This window comes from Bufo bufo, chromosome 6 (assembly GCF_905171765.1).
Source record: "Bufo bufo chromosome 6, aBufBuf1.1, whole genome shotgun sequence".
NCBI classification, from domain to species: domain Eukaryota; kingdom Metazoa; phylum Chordata; class Amphibia; order Anura; family Bufonidae; genus Bufo; species Bufo bufo.
Genome location: NC_053394.1, coordinates 176,719,450 through 176,739,818, shown reverse-complemented (window position 1 = coordinate 176,739,818; position 20,369 = coordinate 176,719,450). Strand labels below are relative to the sequence as shown.

Genomic DNA, 20,369 nt, shown 5'->3' with positions numbered 1-20,369 from the left:
CAATCTCAGGATCACCTGGACAGGTCATTGGAGCGACCAGCCGGAATCAGGAACCCAAATTTCTTCACGCCAGAGTGACTGAGTACCACCCCTGGAGTCCGAAAGACCAACTCAGACTTTTGACCCGACTCGCCGACCCTCTGACGAGAACTATGCCTACTTCTAGGACTCTTCAACGGATACAGGTGACTTATGGGGCTACATGGACTGACTTAAAGGATCTGATGTTGATGAAGATGGGCGAGTCACAACATCAAATGGTGAATGACTATATGAACGAACACAGAAAAGTCCCCATGGATATTATGACTAGAGACTGGGTCAAGACTTTACAGTCTGGGACTAAATTTGTCAGGGTTTTTACAGAATGACATTTTGCTTAAAGCGCAAGTGCAGAACCTCATAAGTAAGAAAGAATTCACATTTTTGAACCCGGAACATCCAGTATTGGCAACATTTTACAGCCTGCCAAAACTACATAAGGGGCTCACACCGCTAAAAGGGAGACTTAGTGTGTCTGGGATATAACATCTAATATCAGCACATATGTCGACACGATTCTACGACCATTTGTGGAAGGGTTCCCACCCTATGTGAGACACACAATGGATGTTTTGAAACAACTAGGTGGGATTCATTGTGAGGAGGGAGCTTGGTTGGCTAGCCTTGATGTAGAGGCTTTATATAGTTCCATCCCACACGATAAAGGATGCCAAGACGTACAGTTTTTTCTTCAGCAAAGAGGTGAACATTGCCGATGTCACAATATCTTCCTTATGGAGTTAATCAACTTCATTTTGACACACAATATCTTCTCATTTGCAGGCCAGATCTTCCACCAACTCAGGGGTGTGGCAATGGGGAGTCCCTGTGTCCCGACTTATGCCATCTGTTCCTGGGCTGGTGGGAGAGTGTGATGGTCTTTTCGGATTGCATTGAACGATTCACAACATCAATAGTACTTTGGCTACGATTTATTGATGACTTGCTGATTTTATGAAGAGGACAAGAGTCTGAATTCCATCAGTTTTTGTCAGAACTGAATAGGAACCAATTAGGGTTGTTTTTTACATCCGAAATAAAGGCCAAACAAATATCGTTCTTGGATCTCTCCATAGCATTTGACATATCAGGAAGGATAGTAACAAATCTGTTTAGGAAATCAACTGCAACCAACAACCTGCTCAAATGGGACAGTGGCCATCCAATAGCTCCTAAGAAGGGTATTCCAAAAGAGCAGTACCTGGGAGCCCGGAGGAACTGCTCCAAGCTGGCAGATTTTAAGGTGGCAGCCCGTGATCTTCAGATTCTGTTCAAGAACCGAGGCTACCCACAGGAAGCTGTGAAAAATGCGTATCAGCATGCGTTGAGTAGCAATCGGCAAGAACTTTTATGCCCCAAAGTGAGAAATGAGGAAGATGTGACTTGTAGAATTATTGGCACCTATGATAAATCCAATTGGGAGATTAGGGAAATCATCTCGTCCTATTGGGGGATTTTAAAATCTGACCCTGACATTGGGCATTTGCTGACGGAACGTCCCTTAATCACCTACCGGCGTAATCGCAATTTAAGAGACCATCTAGTTAACAGTCTGTACCAGGCCCCGAAACCAACGTAAACGTGGCTAAGAAATGATGCCAAGGGTACATTCCTATGTGGCACATGTTCCTTCTGTAAATATATTCAGAAGGGTAAATATTTCAACAGTACAACCACGGGGACGACATATGGACTGAGGTCATTTGTGAATTGCAAAACGGTTGGAGTGATTTATCTCCCTACATGCGGTTGCGGCAAACAATACATCGGTAAAACAAAGCGTGAATTTAGGAAAAGGATAAGGGAACATCTATCGGACATCCGCAATGAGGCAGAAACACCAGTAGCACGACACGTGAATGAATGCCATACTGGAAAAGAGGGGGTGAAATTTCAGGGGATCGAACACGTCATGCGACCTTTATGTGGCGGTGACGTGGATGTTATTTTGTTACGTAAAGAAGCCCAGTGTATTTTTTGAAAGCAAACTGTGAGGCCACTGGGGCTAAATGATAACATCTCTAAGGAATGCTTTGCTTTATCTAGGAGGTTACAACCATGAGCCTATAAACCTAAAGTTTGGCCCTTATGTTCACATGCATTTGACACCTACTGTATATGTCAAAAGAAAAAGGAAAAAGTCTGGTACCGTGTTAGCCAATAGAAAACTAGTTTAGTGCTCTCATTAAGAGAAACAAAATAAAGTATTGCAGGTAAAAGAGTTCTTCCATGACAAAAAGGAGAGAGAATTCTCAAACAGCCAAACACAAGTGGCACTGGTGGACAAAAAACTACCATTTTGGACCAGTACATTGACTCCTTTAGAAATGTAGTACAGTCTGCAATACTGGACAAACATATAAAAGAAACATTCAACATCAACATACAGGAAAGGAGGTTGATTCAAACCTTAAAAAACAACAAAGGAATCATCATAAAACCTGCAGATAAAGGTGGCGCTATAGTCCTTTTGAACACTTTGGACTATGTAGAAGAAGCACACCGACAACTCACAGACACACGATACTATATCAAATTGGAGGGAGACCCAACTCAGAAATATTTGAGAGAGTTAAAAAAGGTCATCAGGGTCTTCCTGCAGGATCCACGCAACTTTTAGACTTGGTACCTGAGAATCCCAGGATCATAGTATTTTACATGCTTCCCAAATACACAAAGCAGGGAATCCAGGGAGACCGATCATTTCAGGTGTGGGAACACTCACTGAAAAAATCTCAGGTTGGATAGAGGGCATCCTCAAACCATTAGCGATGAACACAACAAGTTAGCTACAGGACACCACTGACATATTGAACAAACTGTCAAACATAGGTCCCCTCCCTAAAGGCACAATCTTGGCAACCATGGATGTGGAATTCTTGTATTCGAATATCCCGCACAATGATGGATTAACTGCTTGCCGAGTATACTTGGAGGCGAATGGGATCGTCTCGGAGTCTGTACTACAACTAACCAAATTCATCCTCACCCATAACTATTTCTCTTTTGACAAGAAAATATATTTACAGTGCACTGGGACCGCCATGGGCAGTAAAATGGCACCGCAATATGAAAATCTCTTCATGGTAAAACTGGAAAATGACTTTTTGGTTTCCTGCCCCAAAAAAAACGTCGCCTACTTCCATTTCATTGATGACATCCTAATAATCTGGACCGACTCTGAACATGAAATGATAAAATTTAATGAACAATTCAACAAATTCCATCCCACCATAAAACTGACCCTCAACTATTTACACACAGAAGTCAGCTTTCTGGACACCACCATAAAACTTCAAGACGGCTCAATACAGACATCCCTGTATTAAAAACCTATTGATCGGCCTACATATCTCAAATGGGACAGCATCCACCCCAAACATATTAAAAAGTCCATCATCTATAGTCAAGCCATCAGATATAACCGAATCTGTTCCAGCTTATCAGACAGGGATGAGCATTTACAATATCTGAAAAGGACATTTTTACACCAGGGCTATCAGCCTGCTTCAATTGAAGATCAGATCACAAGAGCCACCAAGATCCCCAGAAGTCAACTTCTTCAATACAATGAAAAGAAACAGAACCAGCGTGTACCTCTGGTTGTGACCTACGACACACAACTAGAGGTACTGAGAAAAACTGCCAAAAAATTAAGTCATGTACTACGTAGGGATGAACGACTAAAAACAATCTTCCCAGATCCCCCCTTACTAGCTTACCGACAACCTCCAAATCTAAGGAACATTCTGATCAGATCAAGTTCAAGGCCATGTACCACAGAAAAAGGAACCCTTCCCTGTAATATAAGAAGATACAAAACCTGTTCCTATATAATGACAACAGATGAGATCCGGATCCCTAACACACAGGACTATAAGATTCCTGGGACATTCACATGTTCTACATCTAATGTTGTTTATCTGATTCTCTGCACTAAATGTCCTTTTGGAGGCCCCTACGTTGGAGAAACAGGACAGAAACTCAATGCAAGGATGAGGTCCCACCGCCACACAATTAAAGAGAAGAAGCTACACTTTCCTGTGGCTAAGCATTTCTGTAGCCAAGGACACAATGAAGAACACATGAAAGTTCCCATATTAAAAGGTAACTTCAAATCCCAAAGAGCTAGAAGAATTTGGGAATACAAATTTATAACACTGCTTGACACTTTGAATACTGGACTGAATTTGTCCCTGGGATTTATGACACACTACAAGATCTAAAGAGTCTTCTATAGACATAGTCGGGGCACCAGGTCTCTGAGATAACATCAAATTAGAGACCATAAAACTTTCACACCCCTTATTTGTAAGATAATTAAGGACTCATTCTCAAGATCTTTGATATGTTGTTCTGTTATTTTTCAAATGTCCATTCATTCCCCCATGTCTCTGTTCTTATTGTATATATATTGCTGTTTCTTCATATAGTCTTGTAGTACGCCTGATGAAGGGACTGGTGATGTCTCGAAAGCTCGCTATGTAACATTATTACTTCTATTTTTGTTAGCTATTAAAAGGTATCAAACCTGCAATACTCTTATTTTGTTTCTCTTAATGAGAGCACTAAACTAGTACACCTATATGTGACACATATCCCCAATAATCTAAGGGGAATATTGGTCTGGCTATTTGAAGGTGAAAAAGAATGTAGACAGTTTGCACATTATCTCTGTGAATGTCCAAGTACTAGATCCACTGGTATATATATATATATATATATATATATATATATACCTCCCCCTATAATATCTGTAATTCCATCTATATAACCTGATGGACCATTGTGGATAATTTCCAATGTATGTCCGTGGCACCTAACTATTCCATCTATATCCCATTATGACATAACATGAAACTGACAGTTTCATGCTAAATAAAATCGCTTGTATGGCTATACCTTTGTTTATGATACTCTTCGCTTAGTTGAACACCATGCAGTGACGTCAGCATGAGTGACAGATTGGGACGCCAATAGATTTACATAGGCATTCCCCAGCATCGCTACATGACATAAGCGGTGAATGCCCCCCCTCTCCTATTGGTTATTCCCCGAGACCGCGCCTGCGTGGGGCGGAGTCATGATTATATGAAGCTGGCATCTGAGCGGCCGGTATGGCCGTCATAGTGCCGGTATGCTGCCGAACTGCATGCCACTCTGTGCAGTATCTTAGTGTTGCACATTCACAAAACAATCCTGCACCTGCTCCTGATGAAATTTGTTACTGATGAAATTAGACTGAGGGCTAGCTGGCAGGGATGGGAAATCCTATATAGACACTGCAACTACCATGTGTGTATAGGGAGACAAAATACTTAACCTGGACAATACCTGCAGCTAGATAGATTAGGCCGTTTCTGGCAATCTAGTAATTGCTCCACACACTAGTGGGCAACTGCTTGTTTGCTATAGTGGCAGTGCTGCTCATTAATGCACTCAGGGGCAATATAGCAATTGCTATATACGTCAGTGAGCAATTATCTCTGTATTGCAGCAACACTGTCACTTTATTAATCCTTAATAAAGCGCTAGACAGCATCAACGGGTGTTGAGAGGTACGCCCCTCTGTTTCAATGTATTTATTTTTGACATAGGAAGATTACAATATAGAGTACCCCTCCCCGCAAATGGGGTTACACCCTAGCCTGATTCACTTCTATTAAAGTGTGAGTTTGTGATTCCAAGTTTTAGATAAATTTACCAATAAAGGTTTATTATTTTGTTCTTAAAGGGACACTGACAGGCCCTATAAACATATTTAGTTATTCCTATGCAGTCATAGATCTATTAAAGTGTATTCCAATGATATAAGAGTACCCCCTGTCCGCATTGTAAACCATGTAAAAACAACTTTATATTCATCTGTCAATCACATTTCTTTATGCCCAAGGGGCGTTTTTCCTCATACCTTTGTGCCCAGCCGCGCCTCAACTGTCGATTCCTAGCGCTGCCCAGCTCATTATTATTCACTGCGCTGGGCGGCTCTTACATTCCCAGATCCTGTCAGTTCCCGTGCATGCCTGATAGATACTTATGGGCATCGGCCTCAATCGGACCATCTGCGCATGCGCCGGCACCCTCCCAAGCCTGTAATTGAATGCGCCTGCGTCCGATCTCTCCTCCAAGGCACTCGTATCCAGCGCTTCAGAGCGCTGATGTCATCAGATGGTTAATGCGCCTACGCCGGCCAAGAAACTCTTCTCTCGGGTGACAGGATCGGGGAATGTAAGAGCCGCCCAGCGCAGTGAATAATAATGAGCTGGGCAGCGCTAGGAATCGACAGTTGAGGCGCGGCTGGGCACAAAGGTATGAGAAAAAACGCCCCTTGGGCATAAAGAAATGTGATTGACAGATGAATATAAAGTTGTTTTTACATGGTTTACAATGCGGACAGGGGGTACTCTTATATCATTGGAATACACTTTAATAGATCTATGACTGCATAGGAATAACTAAATATGTTTATAGGGCCTGTCAGTGTCCCTTTAACGTTCTATTAAGACAAGGTTTGAGTTTTTAGAGAATGGGCACGTAAAAGGGGGGAAGAAAGTTCCCGAAGTCTCAAAGACATAGTACAGGGTCCTCAGGAGACTGTAGAGACTTATGCTGCAGGATTAACGACTATCTGGACCGACATAGGTTGGGATCAAGCTGGAAACATGGGAGAAAAACTGTTGACATGTGCATTCATGGAGGGGCTTCGACCCACCCTCCAGGCTAAGCTGAAAGCTTGTAAACCTGATAGGCGTGTGACCCCTTTAACCCAATTAACCCCTTCAGGACCCTGGAATTTTCCATTTTTGCGTTTTCGTTTTTCACTCCCCGCCTTTCCATAGTCCTAACTTTTTTATTTTTCCCTTCACATAGCCTTATGAGGGCTTATTTTAGCGGGACAGGTTGTACTTTCTAATAGGACTATTTACGGTTACATACCATGACGAAGGTACGTCGAAACACGCTTTGGGGTTGGCGCCATCCTGGAGGAGACACAGTATAGGTAATTGTTCTATGTCCTTTGTTTGTATATGACATGTTTGCACTTGCACTTTATCCTTCAATGTATCATATAGATGAACTGATGTATGGACATGTATCTGTTGTGTTTATCCTCCAGTGATGTCGTCTTTTCTTTTCTCCTGCACCATACTTTCTTTTAATCATGTTTGTAAATTTATGTAATTTTGCAATAAAGTATTAATATATCATAAGCAGTCTGGCAGTCTTTGTAGGTTTTGTTACATACCATGTAGTAGGGAGCGGGAAAAAAATTCCAAATGGGGTAGAATTGGGAAAAAACGCAATTCTGATAATGGTTTTTATTTTTATTTTTTTACACTGTACACTATGTGGTAAAATTGGCCTGTTATCTTCATTCTCCAGGTCAGTATGGTTCCAACGATACCACACTTGAATAATTTTTCTTGCGTTTTAATACTGAAAAAAAATTTTGAGGAAATGTTTTTTTTTCATAACCATATTCTAGCCCCCTATAACCTTTTTGTAGCTATGTGTATGGGGCTGTGTGAGGGCTAATTTTTTGCGGCACGATCTATTCTTTTCAGTGATACCAATTTTAAATGAGTGCGACTTTTTCATCACTTTTTAGTAAAAAATTATTGGGTAGTTGAAGTGACAAAAAAATTTCAAATTGGCTGTTTTAATTTTTTTCCCGCTACGCCATTTGCCATTATTATTGTTATATTTTAATAGTATGGGCATTTTCGCACGGGCCGATGTCCATGATGTTTATTTTGTTTATTGGTTAAGTATTTTCATTTTTATTTTAAGTAAAGGGGGGTGATTTGAACTTTTAGGTTTTTTCTTTTTTTTATATTTGTAAAAACTTTTTTTAAGTCACCTTGGGTGACAATAACTGCAATCATTTGATTGCCCATAGTATTCAGTGATGGCTAAATAGCCATCTTTTAAGACTTCAATTGCACTATATCAATTCATGGCTGCCACCTAGTGGCCTGTATTGATATATACATCTAATTGACTCGAAAGTCGGCTTGGGGCTTCGGTCAATTAGATCGATGTAACAGCTAGCTTACACCTCAGCTTACACGCGCGACTTCTGGTTCCGGTCTGCGAAGATTTGACCACGGCATCTGAAAGGTAAGATGTACCGCGGGTCTCTGCTATTTAAAATATCAGAGACCCCGCAGCTAAGGCACCCGCTCGCGCGTGCATGTTTAGGGATCGGACCCATGACATACAGCTACGTCATGGGTCCTTAAGGGGTTAATTGCTGCAGCCAAAGGGTTAGATCTAGACATGAAGAAAAACCCTACTCCGGTTAAATACATGGGGCAGGGCACCGGTCCTACACCCAAACGTGATTTGAAATGTTACAATTGCAGCAAACCAGGTCACATGAAGAGAGATTGCAGGGCTCCCAGGAGACCTAGAGACAATGGTGGCCAATTTAGTCAACAATCACCACCATCTTCAGATTAGGATACCGGTACCCCCGTGACGGTTCTGCCTGTAAAAGTAGAGTCCGTGGGCCCCCAAATACATATCCCGGTATCCCTAGGAAATAAAAAGGCAGTACCATTCCTGGTCGACACGGGGGCAGCCAAAACAATTCTTGACCAGAACTTTTTAAAACCCTATCAACTCAGTCCATACCACGTCCCAGCCATGGGTTTCACTCGGAAAACCGTGTTTGTCCGCGAGTCTGAACCAGTCAAACTAAAAATCAAAGACAGTACTGTTATCACTCAAATTTTGGTAAAGGATGATCTCCCTGAACCTATTCTGGGAACTGATGTACTCCAAGCGCTCGGGCCAGTATCCATCTACATGCAGATGGGACTAGTCACGTAGACTTTGGAGCCCCAGAAGAAGTTCTCTGCCCAATGATTGGACAGAATCTGAAAAGAGTCTGCTCAGCCAGGTCCCCGAGAGCCTTTGGGCCACCTCAAAGACAGATATAGGCAAATTACCTGCGTCCCCTGTGATGGTGTCTCTAAAACCCGGGTGTCAGTCCCCGCAAGTTAAACAGTACCCATTGAGTCACGCTCAGTAAATAGCAGTGTCCAGCCAAATAGATGATTTTCTCCGAGCAGGTGTTCTCATCAAGACTGTGTCTCCGGCAAACACTCCACTATTTCCAGTGAAGAAGAGGGCCGTTAAGGGTCAGCCAGTCACATATCGAATGGTCCATGATTTTTAAGAGGTCAACAAAGTCACAGTTCTACAAACCCCAATAGTGCCCGATCCGCACACTCTGCTGTCCCAAGTTCCATCCACAGCTACCTGTTTCACTGTGATTGACCTGGTAAATGCATTTTTCAGTGTACCTCTGCATCCAGATTGTCAGTATCTTTTTGCTTTCACTTTCAAGGGGAACCAGTATACAAGGACTGTTTTACTCAAGGGGGCCTAGAACTCGCCCACCATGTACAGTCAGGCCCTACAGTCTGTCCTAGCCAACTGGTCCCCTCCTGGAACTGTGATCTTATTGCAATATGTCGATGACTTACTTTTGTGTGCTGAAACGAAGCTGAACACTCATAATTTTTCTCAAAGAAAATGGGTGTAAAGCTTCTAGGCATAAACTGCAGTTTTGTAAAGAAAGGTAATATTTCTTGGACACTGCCTGTCACATGGTGACCGGCACCTCACCCCCGAACGAAAAGAGGCAGTGGAAAAGATACAGGTGCCCAAAGGAGCACAGAACTTGAGAGTATTTTTGGGTCTTGTCTCATACTAACGTCTCTGGATACGGCACACATCTATGTTAATGAAGCCCCTCTATGACTGTTTGTCTTCTGATCCCTTTCATCTTACAGAAGAAGCTGTTAATAACTTTCATACTTTGAAACTGTGCATACTGTCTGCCCCCGGTCTGGGCATGGACCTATTTGGCGGGCCAGGGACTTCCTAACATCTGCAGGCCAGCCTATAAAGAATAAAGACTCTATACTAGAACTTATGAACTCTGTTGTTACCAGAGGAAGTTGCTATCAGCAAGGTCAAGGCACATACCAGGCACACAACGGTGGAGACAAGAGGTAACGATCGAGCTGACAAAGCGGCCCAACAAGCTGCACTACAGTCCGTAAAGACTGTCCCCATCCCAGTAAAAATCCTGAAGCCTGAAGACGTGTCTGTAAGTATGCTCCAGAAAATGACTGATCAAGCCCCTTCTGAGGAAAAAGAACTTTGGGCAAAGGACTTGTTTACCTTGTCCAATGTATCCTGCTATGGCACAGGAGGCCCATGGGCCTACCCATCTGTCTAAAGGTGCTATGGCAAGTGTTGTAAATGCTGGTTGAATTGCACCAGGGTTTTCCACAGTAGCAGCTCGGTTTGTACAAGGGTGCATGATTTGTTCATTGAATAATCCCGGTCAAGTGGTGAAGACTCCAAGCAAGCACACCCTGAGGCCATTTTACCCATTTCAGAGATTGCAGATAGACTATATACAGCTACCTAAGGTAGGTGTGTATGAGTTTGTTCTTGTGTGTGTTGATCTCTTTTCAGGATGGCCAGAAGCCTTCCCAGTAAGCAAAGGCAAATGCAAAAAATACAGCAAAGAAATTGGTCAGTAAACTGATATGCAGGTACGGTGTTCCTGAAGTCATTGAGTGAGATAGGGGGTCCCATTTCAAGGGAGAAGCTTACCATCCCCAAAGCAGCGGCCGAGTTAAATGCCTCAACGGCACATTGAAGTTAAAGATCCAGAAAGCCATGCAGGAAACCCAAAGACCTTGGCCAGAATGCCTGCCCCTCACCCTAAATTCTGTTAGGACCACTCCCAACCAAAAAACAGGACTGTCTCCTTTTGAGATTTTGTTTGGGTGCGCTCCCAGGCTTGGGTTGTACTTTCCCCAGAAGTTACAGATGAACAATGACAATCTCGGTGGGTATGTCCAGGCCCTCACAAAACAGTGTGAACATACTCCTAAACAAGTGTTTGCTTTACTTCCATATCCTAAATCCGCAGAAGGAACTTACAGCTTGCAACCTGGAGCCTGGGTGGTGATAAAAAGGCATGTGAGAAAAGGACTAGATCCAAGATTCGATGGTCCCTTTCAAGTACTGTTGACCACTCACACCGCTGTAAAGGTTGAAGGAAAACCCAACTGGATACACAGTTCTCCCTGCAAGAAAGTCTTGGAACCACAGGATGAAGATCCTCCTGCTGACAGTGGCTCTGTTCCTGAGCGTGTCAGCAGTGTTTCGTCCACTGAATGATGAATGGCACAATGCTTTCATACGGCACCATCAGGTGCTGTTTAAAGGACTGAATGAAAAATTGAGGGACTGTTGGATCTGTACTCACAGTCCTGTGAGTTCAGCCAGTATGCCCTATTTCGCCATGCCCATCAATTTTTCTGAGTTGACTGAACTGGCCAACTCTACTATCTTTCTCTCAGGCATGAAGCAGGTTAAGTCTAAAACTAGAGACAGGGAAGCACCCTTACCCATTGCAGGATTGGATGAGCCCCCCTGGCTCATGGTAAACAGATCAGGGCCACCAGTTGATTATAGCTCTACCCCCTGGAACGAGAACTTATGGTGCAATGTGTCATGCTTTCCAAGTTGGACACACTGTTATTGTTTGCAAATACAGTCGAAAGGTACGTCTTTTAGTCCTAACAAATTTGGCTACAATGACTCTAACCCGAACAGCCTGGTGCAGTGTGTTGGTATAGATCCTGTAAAGGGTAAGAATCTGGCCTGCAACAACCATACCTTAGTTGATTTAATTGCTGGAATAACCTCTAACTCCTCAGAGGGTCAGGAAAAGGGACCAAAACTGGCAAAGGTTGTCCGACTGGCCAAATTGATAACTCAGTTTTTTTAATAGTACGGTGGTTGCAGTCCCAGTAAGTATATTCCTAGTCTGTGGGCATAAGGCATACAAGTGGTTGCCCAGAAATGTCACTGGTCTATGTACAATTGTCCGGCCTACTCCTGCAACCTTTATAATACCCCATTCCGACATAGATATAAACGCTATACCTAAACATACTCCGTATCGAAGGGCCAAGGACAATACACCCAGACCAAATGGTAAACCTCACGTAGTAGAGATGAGCATCTCCAATAAGATTTTCAGTACCTTGTTCTTGTACCCCATGGTAATGCAGATGTGGGACAAGCTAGTGGTGGAAACTTATTATTTGGATGATCAGATATAGGAAGTGTTAAGACTCATGAACACCTCTAACATTGTCCAGAACCAGATAATCATTGTCACCAATCAACACACCTTGGTTTTAGACTGACAGCAAAGGAAGGAGGTATGTGTCAGGTTGTAGGACCTGCTTGTTGTCATTATATAGATCCCCAAGGTAACCCATAGGTAAAAGCTGGAATAGAAAATGTGAAAGCCATGAGAGACAAATGGTTACAGGAAAATAGTGCAAAGACTCATGGTGGGAGGCACCTTTTCCTTCCTTAACCCTGCCAACTAGTTCAAAACTTTGGGAGGGTGGTTCATGGGAATTCTTCAAACGATTGTCCAAGTCGCAATAGTTATCCTCATAGCATATGTATTGCTTAGGCTACTGTTTATGTACACAATCAAAGGATGTACCAAGAGAAGAGATTATAGAGACTATTGAGAAAATCTTCTGTCCTGCACCAGCTGCAAAACTAAAGATATCTCAAAATGGGCGATTTTTGAGGGATGAGAATCCATTTTCTATAAACATGTCCTCCATCTTGTGCATATGGAAGATTTAGGTCAGGTCCTAAATGGAGCTTACAGGGTTAAATAGACAGATAATAATAATGTCTAAAAACAAGGTAAAAAAGTCAGTTTATGTGTGTGATAGAACCCACTCCCACCCCACAGTTTCCTCTCTAGCAGATAGTATAGTATGACCCTCAAGAAGTGTGTGTGTGTGTGTAGGGGTGGGGGGGGAATGGAAACATACATATGGTCTTATATGGTCTTATGATTTATATCTTCTAACTGCAAATGTCATTTTTGTCATGAGATGTTTTTTATTTCTGTTTCAAGCCTATATTATTGTGATCTTGTCTTTGAATTAAAGAGAAATCTGATCCACATGCATCCAATGTTTGTGTTAGTTTCCTGAGCGCTCAGATCCCTTTTAGATTTGGATTTCAACAATTATAGGGTAAAGGGATGTTTCCCTAACACCTACTCACTAAGATATATATATATATTGTAGCGGGATTAGCTCACGGGACCGCCGTCTCCTGGGATAGACGGGCGCTATAGGCACATAAAACACAGTCCAGTCCAAGCAAGTATGGTGCAACTGGCCTCAGCCAGTTTTATTGACTTTTGCAGAAAAAGAATTAAACAAAACAGTTCAAAACAAATGAAATACCTGGCCGTCTGGCCACTACTTCTAGACAGGTAGTAGTCCCTAACTACATGAAACTGAGCCTTGTGCCCAGCTCCATCAACAAAACACACTGTTGTTTTTACTCACACATAAGGGTTCTTCCCAGGAGCAGAGAGATCAGCTAGTGAGCTGTTTGCCCTTTTATAGCACACTCAGGTTCCAAGGTGATTAGCCACAGTTACACTGAATACCTGGAGTGGCTAATTGGAGCAGGGACCCACCCAACTCTCCCTGCTCCAAGCAGCCAGGCCCTTCTAACCAGGTTTTTAACAAAACCCTTGCAAAGAGAAAACCTAGTTTTCCTTGCTGTCAATTCCCTGGCTGCTTTTTAGAACGTATAGGACAGGAACCTAGGTGAAATGTAGACTCCTTCCACCACTTTCCCCCTGGTCCTGTCACATATCCTCCCCCCCTGTTTCGACCTTGGGGTAGGAACACTCTGTGCCCTTAAACAGTACATCCTGGACAGGGCATCTGCGTTTCCAAGCTGACGCCCGGGCCTATGTTCAACTGTAAAACTATAATCTTGAAGAGACATGAACCATCGGGTCACTCGCCTGTTTTTCTCACGGTTTTGGCACATCCATTTAAGGGGGGCATGGTCAGTTACCAGTTTGAATGTTCTCCCTACCAAATAATACCTGAGAGCTTCTATGGCCCACTTTACTGCCAAACACTCCTTTTCTACAATGGAGTATTTCTTTTCATGTTCATTTAACTTTTTACTCAGGTATACTACAGGATGCTCTTCCCCAGCCCTTACTTGCGACAACACAGCCCCTATACCAACATCCGAGGCATCTGTTTGCACAATGAACTCCTTTTTAAAATCTGGTGTGACTAACACTGGGTGGGCACATAGAGCCTGCTTCAGGTTCTGAAAGGCCTGTTCCGCTTCCGTGGTCCATTTGACCATGGTTGAATCCTTCCCTTTTGTAAGGTCTGTTAAAGGGCTCGCAATGCTGGCAAAATCTTCAATAAAACGCCTATAATAACCAGTTAAACCTAGGAATGCTCTGACTTGTTTTTTGTTCAAAGGCCTTGGCCAGCTCTGGATGGCTTCCACTTTGTTTATTTGAGGTTTTATAACTCCTCGCCCAATCATGTAGCCCAAGTACTTTGCCTCTTCTTGCCCAATGGCACATTTTTTGGATTCGCTGTTAACCCTGCTTCCCTAATAGAATTCAGGACGGCTTCTACCCTGGGTAGATGACTTTCCCAATCCGTGCTATGGATTATCACATCATCTAAATAGGCAGCTGCGTATCTACGATGTGGTCTTAAAATTTTGTCCATCATCCTCTGAAATGTGGCCGGGGCCCCATGCAAACCAAAGGGAAGGACTACATACTGAAAATGGCCATCAGGGACACTAAAAGCAGTTTTTTCTTTGGCCCCCTCAGTCAACGGTACTTGCCAGTAACCTTTTGTAAGATCTAATGTGGTAAAGAACCTAGCATTACCAAGCCTATCAATCAGCTCATCCACTCGAGGCATTGGGTAAGCATCAAACTTTGAGACAGTGTTCAGTTTCCTGAAGTCATTACAGAAACGTATGGTGCCATCAGGTTTGGGAACCAAGACTATAGGACTAGACCAGTCACTATGGGACTCCTCTATAACCCCTAACTGAAGCATTGTTTGGACTTCTTGGGAGACAGCTTTACGTCTAGCCTCAGGTATTCTATAAGGCTTTTGGTTGACTCTGACCCCTGGTTCGGTTACAATATCATGTTCAATTATATCTGTTCGACCAGGTAGCTCAGAAAATACATCTTTATTTTTTATTACAAACTCCTTTGCCTCTTGGGTTTGAGATCCTGACAAAGTGTCTGCAATTTTTACCTCTGGTATCTCAAAGCTACATTCCTTTTTCCCACTGCTGTAAGCTGCTAACACCTCTCGGTCCTTCCAGGGTTTGATTAGGTTCACATGATAAATTTGGTAGGGCTTACGTCTACCTGGTTGGTGAACCCGGTAATTCACCTCTCCGACCTTCTCAACTATTTCATAAGGTCCTTGCCATTTGGCCAAAAATTTACTTTCTACTGTGGGGACAAGGATTAATACCCTATCCCCAGGGTTGAAGTTTCTTACTTTAGCCGACCTGTTGTAAACCCGGGACTGACTCTCCTGGGCCTGCAGCAAGTGTTCTTTTACAATGGGCATTACTTTTCCAATTCTTTCCTGCATTTGGGACAAGTGTTCAATCACACTTTTGTAGGGTGTAGCCTCACTCTCCCAGGTCTCTTTGGCAATATCCAAAAGACCCCGAGGGTGCCGACCATACACTAGCTCGAACGGAGAAAATCCGGTAGATGCTTGAGGCACCTCCCGTACAGAAAACATAAGATATGGTAAAAGACAATCCCAGTCTTTCCCATCCTGTGCCACCACTTTTCTGAGCATCCCTTTTAAGGTTTTGTTGAACCTTTCAACTAATCCATCCGTTTGGGGATGATAAACTGAGGTACGCAAGTGAGTTATTTTCAACAGTTTACACAACTCTTTTGTAACCTTTGACATAAAGGGCGTCCCCTGGTCAGTGAGTACTTCTTTAGGTATGCCCACTCTAGTAAACATCTGGAACAACTCCTTGGCTATCACTTTTGCAGAGGTTTTCCTTAGAGGTATTGCTTCAGGATAGCGGGTAGCATAATCAAGGACAACCAAAATGTATTGGTGACCTCTGGCAGACTTAACAAGAGGTCCCACCAAATCCATTGCAATCCTCTCAAAGGGAGTTTCAATAATCGGGAGTGGTACTAACGGACTCCTAAAGGTCGCTACCGGGTTGTGTAATTGACACTCTGGGCATGAATCACAGTATTCTTTTATCTCTTTATGTACCCCGGGCCAATAAAACCTCTGCAAAATCCGGTCTTTGGTTTTTTCATAGGCCAAGTGCCCTCCTAGCACATGTGAATGGGCTAGATCCATCACCTTTTGGCGATGCGATTTTGGGACCACAAGTTGCTCCACAACCTGCCCATTTTGCTCATCAACTCTATATAAGAGTTCATTCTCTATAGAAAAATGGGGAAATATTTTCTCTATCCCAGTATCTTGAGGTACCCCATTGACTACTTTCACACTTTGCCATGCGTGGGTTAATGTTGGGTCCCTGAGTTGAGCTGTCCCAAAGTTATCATTGGAGACTGGCAAGTCAGGGAGACCAATTTCCGGGACATCATCAGTATCACCTGCAAGCACTGCTAAGGGAAAATTCTCGGTTTCACTCTGGGTCACCCCTACTGTTTGCACATTTTCAGTCTCAGCCAGGGGAATGGGATCTACAGCAGACCCACTTAAACACTTATCAAGCATATTCCACATTTTCCAAAACAGAGGAAAATCACACCCCACAATGACAGTATGCAACAGACTGTTTACAACCCCCACTTCATGGGTTACTTTCCCGCACGGGGTTTCAAAAGAGACTATAGCAGTGGGGTACTCTTTTGTATCCCCATGTATGCAGATGACCCCCATCTGTCTCTTTTGCAGCTTCCTAGTGTCCACCAGGCTGCCATGCACAAGAGTCACTAGACTACCAGAGTCCAACAGAGCTTGAACTGAGTGTCCTTCAATCACCAAGCTGCAAGTTTGTCGCTCCATATCTGGGGTCGGCAAGGCAGAGTAGGCAGGTCCCGCAAACAATGACCTCCTCCACCCACTGTCACACTCCATAGGCTCAGCCAAAGGACAGTTGGCAGCCACGTGGCCCAGTCCTTGACATCGCCAGCAAACAATGTTTTTGAACGCCCAAGGCTGTCTAGGGCTAACTGGCTTAAGAGGTCTGGCTAATAGGTCGGTCTCAGTTCCTACTTTACGGCCCTCCCTCGCCCCCTTTAGATTAGGAACAGTCTTACCGCGATCAGTAGACTTCTGGCTCCCTGGGGCCGGCCAAGTAGGAGAGAGGTCTTGGAGATACTCCTCGGTGTTCAGATACCGCTCCACTAGGGCGACGAGCTGATCCACATCCCTGGGGTCCGCTTGTCCCACACAGCGCTGTATCCGAACTGGTAGAGCACAAACAAACCGGTCCAGGACCACTCTTTCCACCACCTGAGTGGCTGTAGATACCTCTGGCTGTAGCCATTTTTTAGCCAGGTGAAAAAGATCATACATTTGCGACCTCGCTGGTTTATCCAATTGGAAAGTCCAGTTGTGCACTCGCTGGGCTCTGACCGCAGATGTTACACCCAAGCGAGCGAGAATTTCTGCTTTCAGTTTTGGGTACTGTCTGGCATCCTGCTCACTCAAATCATAGTAGGCTTTCTGTGGCTCCCCACTTAGGAAAGGAGCAAGGGTGTCTACCCACTGTTCGGCTGGGAGTTTCTCTCTTTCAGCGGCTCTTTCAAAAATGGTGAGGTAGGTCTCCACATCATCCCCTGCTACCATTTTTTGAAGGGAAGCTTGCACTCTCCTCCCCACAGAGATGGATTCCTCCTGGACATGGGGCCTTTCAGCCAGCACCGCTATCTGCTCCACCAGACTTTTATTAAGCGATTGCTGTTCTCTGAAACCAGCTTGCGTAGTCTCCATGAACAACCGATTGGTTTCCTGCTGGTTAGCATTCGCCTTTTGGAGCTGTATGTTAGCCTGGATCAGCTGTTTCAGCACTTCCTCCATATCTGCACTGTTTGTTTTTTTCAGAACAGCAGACTTAACCCAGGACATAAAACTTGCTGGATTTTTGTGCCCGCATCCTCCACCATATGTAGCGGGATTAGCTCACGGGACCGCCGTCTCCTGGGATAGACGGGCGCTATAGGCACATAAAACACAGTCCAGTCCAAGCAAGTATGGTGCAACTGGCCTCAGCCAGTTTTATTGACTTTTGCAGAAAAAGAATTAAACAAAACAGTTCAAAACAAATGAAATACCTGGCCGTCTGGCCACTACTTCTAGACAGGTAGTAGTCCCTAACTACATGAAACTGAGCCTTGTGCCCAGCTCCATCAACAAAACACACTGTTGTTTTTACTCACACATAAGGGTTCTTCCCAGGAGCAGAGAGATCAGCTAGTGAGCTGTTTGCCCTTTTATAGCACACTCAGGTTCCAAGGTGATTAGCCACAGTTACACTGAATACCTGGAGTGGCTAATTGGAGCAGGGACCCACCCAACTCTCCCTGCTCCAAGCAGCCAGGCCCTTCTAACCAGGTTTTTAACAAAACCCTTGCAAAGAGAAAACCTAGTTTTCCTTGCTGTCAATTCCCTGGCTGCTTTTTAGAACGTATAGGACAGGAACCTAGGTGAAATGTAGACTCCTTCCACCACTTTCCCCCTGGTCCTGTCACAATATATATATATATAATAGAGCTCCAGATGGCGACCAAAATGGTCACCAATGAGACTTAGAATTGCAAAATGGCAACAAGACTTTGTTGTCTTGTCGCCATTTGCACCTAGACCCTCTGCTCTGCCTCTTTAAGAAAAAAAGGCTTTCATCCAGGAGACATATGCTGCAGACGTCTGCTGGGTGAAGATCCGCCCTCACACTGTGGCCAGTGATTGTCTTGATGCCACTGCAGCCAAATGTTTTCATGGAGAAACCCAAGACAAGAAGCGGAGGCCTGGAAGCAAATGAGCCAGGACCCAGCACCTAGGGATTAGCAACGCGAATCTGCCTAGTCTGACAGGTCATGGAAATGAGTGCACAACCCCTTTAACTGCGTGGGCTGTAGCTTAGAAAACTCCATGCTCCTAAGCATCCCAGCTATATCATATGTATTTTAAAGGGGTTCTGCACTTTGTTTTAACTGATGATCTATCCTCTGGATAGATCATCAGCATCTGATCGGCGGGGGTTCGACACCCGGGACCCCCACCGATCAGCTGTTTGCTAGTGTTTTATAAACCCCAGTGACGTCACGACTAGTATCAACTAGCGTGGGCGGGGCTAAGCTCCATTCAAGGGAACAGAGCTTAGCCCCGCCCACGCTAGTTGATGCTAGTCGTGACGTCACTCGGCCAGAGGTAAACGGTGAGAAGGCCGCGGCGCTGCTGGAGTGCCGCTGCCTTCTCAAACAGCTGATCGGCGGGGGTCCCGGGTGTGAGGATAGATCATCAGTTAAAACAAAGCGCAGAACCCCTTTAAATTTGTCGACTAAAAATATAATTTGGCTCCTAAATTTTTCAGGTTAGGAGCCAATGGCTCCTTGATATATTTTTTTGTCTGGAGCACTATGTATATATATATATATATATATATATATACACACACACACACACACTATTTTGCTAGTGCTATTTAATAATGTATGTGATAAATCTATGAACTGATATATTACAGAGCTATATTTACAGCCAGATATTTACATTATACATAGGTTTATAAAACACTAGCATTACACTATATACAAGCCCATACTATACCATGCATATACACAGTATATAATACATACAGTTGCATAACTTGCATACAGTATATTATTTACATTCCTCTACTATACAGCTGCACTACAGATATACGCAGTATCTATCACACACGTGTATTATTATGCACAATGACCCCAGTACATGATAACAATAAATACAGATCACACATACCCTGATCACTAACTTATCCGCAGCGGTTACATCCTAGCAGCTAAAGGACCTTTGATGATGTCACAGTCATGTGGTCAGTCAGGTACACAGTAGTGTGCATAGGACCTTTGATGACGTCACGGTCACGTGATCACTCCTGGGTGGGGCCATGCGCACGTTCTTTGTTTTGCAGCGTGTACGTGCAGGCAGCAGAGCTGTGTGCGTCGCTTGTGTGTGACAGACTCGCACTTCCCCTCTTGAGGGCTGCTCTGTGTAGAGATTTAGGACAGCTACTTTTTCGCCTTTCCATTGTTGCATTTCGAGGGTTACAACTCTTTATTTTCCCTCTGAGGTGCTGTAGTAGTAGGATGGTTTGTTTTTTGCAGGACGAGTGATATTTCTCATTTTGTGCTACTTATATTCTGAGAGCTTATTTTTGTGATAGAG

General features: G+C 43.8%; 1 protein-coding gene across 1 annotated transcript in view; it reads right to left on the bottom strand.

Moving 5' to 3' along the window:
* Nucleotides 1–19,992, bottom strand: part of LOC121003395 (oocyte zinc finger protein XlCOF22-like) — a 95,644-nt gene extending 75,652 nt beyond the window's left edge. The window contains exon 1 of the mRNA XM_040435228.1: nt 19,944–19,992. The gene's annotated coding sequence lies outside the window, so the exon portion shown is untranslated. The remainder of the gene's footprint in view (nt 1–19,943) is intronic.
* Between the last annotated feature and the right edge of the window lie 377 nt (nt 19,993–20,369).